Below are 3,867 nucleotides of genomic sequence, written 5' to 3' on the forward strand. Positions count from 1 at the left end.
TGGTGAAGAAACCAGCAGCCAAGAAAGTGACAACAAAGAAAGTAACAGCCAAGAAAACGAGCAGCAAGGCGGCGGCAACGCCAAATAAGGCGGTGAAGAAAGCAGTGCTTCAGAAAAAGTCTCCTGCGAAGAAGGTCAAAAAAGGCAAGAGTGCGGCGGGCGGAAAGGCGCTGAAGGAAGTGCAGACATGGAAGAGCAAGGTCAAGCCGAAAGCAGCGAAGGCTCAGAAAGCATGGTCTGGAAAGAAGTGAAAGAGCGCGGGAAACTTGTAAACATCTGAACACAAAGGCTCTTCTCAGAGCCACCCACATCTCTCAGGAAAGAGCTGATCCCCTGATCAAATGATCCCTGTCCCGGCCCCGCCTGCAGATTCCACATGGAAATGATTTGGAGCAAATCCAGGATCCCTGGTGACTCCCCTCCACCCAACCCTTTCCCCACTCTCTGTAATAAAACAGAAGGATGTCCGGCCCTCACTCTAACTGGGGATGTGTTCGGTGTAGTCTCAGTTCACAAATTCAGGGGGAGAGTCCTGTAAGGTAGCTCGGTCACTCTGACTGAAACCGCCAGTTCTCCGGGGCTGCAGCCACTGACACTGCGGGGAGAGAATCCCCGACTCTACCCCGCCGCCGGGGGAACAAACAGCGTTGTGTCCGGAGAATAGGGAGGGCCGGGGAGAAGGCACATATTAAAGCGCTGCAGTGGACTCAGCTCCTGTGTGTGCACAACTCTCACTGATTCCGTCCTCTGGGAACAGTGCGGTCTCAACAGATCAGGTTAGGAAAGAAACACACAGCCCGAGAATGGCTTCTTTCTTCCTGCATTTACTCTATTCTGGGAGCAGATTCTCATTGAGAAGCGGCGCTCAGATCACCGGAGAGAAAAAAAAAACACAATTCAAGCTGTCCAAATGAAAAACAGAGAATTAACCCGGACACTTCCATTATTAAATTAATTCATCAGCTCCGAACCAGTTCCCGTTAATGTACCGGGATAATCTCGGGATTTATCAAATCGAAGGCAGCGGGATTTATTAAATTGTTGATTCTGACACCCTGTAGTTCACTTCTTCACTTAACTAGAGGGGGAGATGTGTGAGCAGAGAAACAGAGCGAAATCCAGAGAGGGAACTGAAAACACACCTGGACAGATGTGAAACAGGTCAATCCACTGTTACAATAACTCCATCACTGACTCCCTCCTGACAGTAACCAGCCCTTTCACAGAGACTGTGGGTGGCTCTGAAAAGAGCCTTTGGTTTATTAGATGACATTTTGGCCGCTTTACATTTTCTGGGAGCTCTGAGCGCTGGTTTTCTTGGGCAGCAGCACGGCCTGGATATTCGGCAGCACCCCGCCATGAGCGATAGTCACCCCTCCCAGCAGCTTGTTGAGCTCCTCGTCGTTGCGGACGGCCAGCTGCAGGTGTCTGGGGATGATGTGGGTCTTCTTGTTGTCCCGGGCCGCGTTACCGGCCAGCTCGAGAATTTCAGCGGTCAGATACTCGAGCACAGCAGCCAGATAGACCGGGGCTCCAGCACCCACACGCTCAGCATAGTTACCCTTTCTCAGGAGCCTGTGAACACGGCCCACCGGGAACTGCAGTCCAGTCCGGGAGGAGCGAGACTTGGCCTTGGCCCGAGCTTTCCCGCTGGTCTTTCCTCTTCCAGACATTTCCACAATCTCACAAATACTTTCACAAAGAATGAATAATTTCCTTAGCATTAATGATAATCAGTAGGCGGTCAGGATGGCCGAGCGGTCTAAGGCGCTGCGTTTAGATCGCAGTGTTCATTGGAGGCGTGGGTTCAAATCCCGCTTCTGACACCTTGTGTTTTGACTGCACCGGAGGCGTTTGGGAGCAGAGGTGAAGAGCAAAGAGAGAACAGGAAAGAACATGGACAAGCAAAATAACAATGGACCCAAAGATGTTGCATCAAAACATTCGAGTAAGAGGCAACTGAGCAAACAGCAGGGCACAGAAAACATCAAAAATGTAACCTTAGTATCGGGGTGGAAGATGTTGCCAATATCCTTAATGAATACATTACTGTCTTCTCAAATGAGGGGGTGATGCAGATATTGTTATGAAGGAGGAGGAGTGTGAAGTATTGGACGTGATAAGTTAAGGAGAGAGGAAGTCTTAATGGGATGAGCATCCTTGAATGTGGATAAATCACCAGGACCAGATGAAATGTACCCCAGGCTGTTGAATGACGCCAGGGAAGAAATAGTGGAAGGTCTGACCATCGTTTTCCAGAGCATTGGAGGTCTTGTAACGTTGCAATAAAAGCAAAATACCACGCAGATCAAGCATGGCTGAGCCTTTAGAGTAGAGAAACAGGGCTGAATTCCCTGAACCAGTGCTACAGCTTTCAGAATAGAAGGAGCCTATACAAACCTGATGGGTTCCACTTAAACCAAAGAGCTGGAGGTGTTGACAGTCAGAACAGATAAAATGTGGAGGAGTGTTTGAAGCAGATTCTGTGTGGTTACTGTAGTTGTCCTATGGAGTTATTTCAAGGAGGTGATTCTGAATGTAATGGATCAACGTGGACCCACCCAAGGCAAAGGTCACTGAAAGTGGCAACGCAGGTGGATAAGGTAGTCAAGAAGGCATACGGCATGCTTGCCTTCATCAGTCGGGGTATAGAGCATAAAAATTGGCAAGTCATGTTGCAGCTGCACAGAACCTTAGTTAGGCCACACTTGGAATATTGCGTGCAATTCTGGTCGCCACACTACCAGAAGGACGTGGAGGCTTTGGAGAGGGTACAGAGGAGGTTTACCAGGATGTTGCCTGGTCTGGAGGGCATTAGCTATGAGGAGAGGTTGGAAAAACTCAGATTGTTTTCACTGGAACGACGGAGGTGGAGGGGCGACATGATAGAGGTTTACAAAGTTCTGAGCGGCATGGACAGAGTGGATAGTCAGAAGCTTTTTCCCAGGGTGGAAGAGTCAGTTACTAGGGGACATGGGTTTAAGGTGCGAGGGGCAAAATTTAGAGGGGATGTGCGAGGCAAGTTTTTTACACAGAAGGTGGTGAGTGCCTGGAACTTTCTGCCAGGGGAGGTGGTGGAAGCAGATACGATAGCGACGTTTCATAGCCATCTTGACAAATACATGAATAGGAAGGGAATAGAGGGATATAGGCCACGGAAGTGCAGAAGGTGTTAGTTTAGGCAGGCATCAAGATCGGCGCAGGCTTGGAGGGCCGAATGGCCTGTTCCTGTGCTGTACTGTTCTTTGTTCTTTGTTCTAAGCTTCCCTGTGGTCCAGCCTGGTTGAATGGAACTGAAGCAAACAAATCATACAGAAGTGGAAAAGAAATATAAGGCCATGAAAGCACAGAATTCAGATGGATGCAATACCAGATGGTATGGCAAGAGTGTAAAACAGCAACAGACTGGTGAATAAAACTTTCCCATTGAATAAGACAAGAGAAGAGAAGGGTAATAATAGTGTCAGAGGTGAGTTGTGACACTATTCACATTCCACCTTGATCTGAATAGGACTGTTGAAGGGAGTGATTGAGAAGAATAGAGGAGAAATGAAAAGAAAGGAGAAATAAACAAAAGGTCTTTTGATTTTAGAATGCTTGTTTTTGGAAATGACAGACTGTAAAGTGTGTGTGTCAGAAGATATAGAGCGAAGTTGGGTGTGACAAGATCACAGGAAAGTTGTGCCCTGAGACAAGGTGTGTGTTGTCAGGAAAGCTGCTTTATTTTGCACAATATGTATTTTATTCATATAATTTGTGCAATTACATTGCAAAGCAGTTCAAATTTAATATTACATAAGGTACAATACAGATCAATTTCCTTCAATAATGTACATGAGGTATCTCACTATCCCTGCCTGCACAGGT

General features: G+C 47.6%; 1 non-coding gene across 1 annotated transcript; it reads left to right on the top strand.

Moving 5' to 3' along the window:
• Positions 1-1,743: 1,743 nt before the first annotated feature.
• trnal-uag (transfer RNA leucine (anticodon UAG)) lies at positions 1,744-1,826 on the top strand. The gene has a single exon. It is a non-coding gene; the product is annotated as a tRNA-Leu (tRNA).
• Positions 1,827-3,867: the final 2,041 nt, after the last annotated feature.

The sequence above is a fragment of the Heterodontus francisci genome, unplaced genomic scaffold (genome assembly GCF_036365525.1).
Source record: "Heterodontus francisci isolate sHetFra1 unplaced genomic scaffold, sHetFra1.hap1 HAP1_SCAFFOLD_597, whole genome shotgun sequence".
Lineage (NCBI taxonomy): Eukaryota > Metazoa > Chordata > Chondrichthyes > Heterodontiformes > Heterodontidae > Heterodontus > Heterodontus francisci.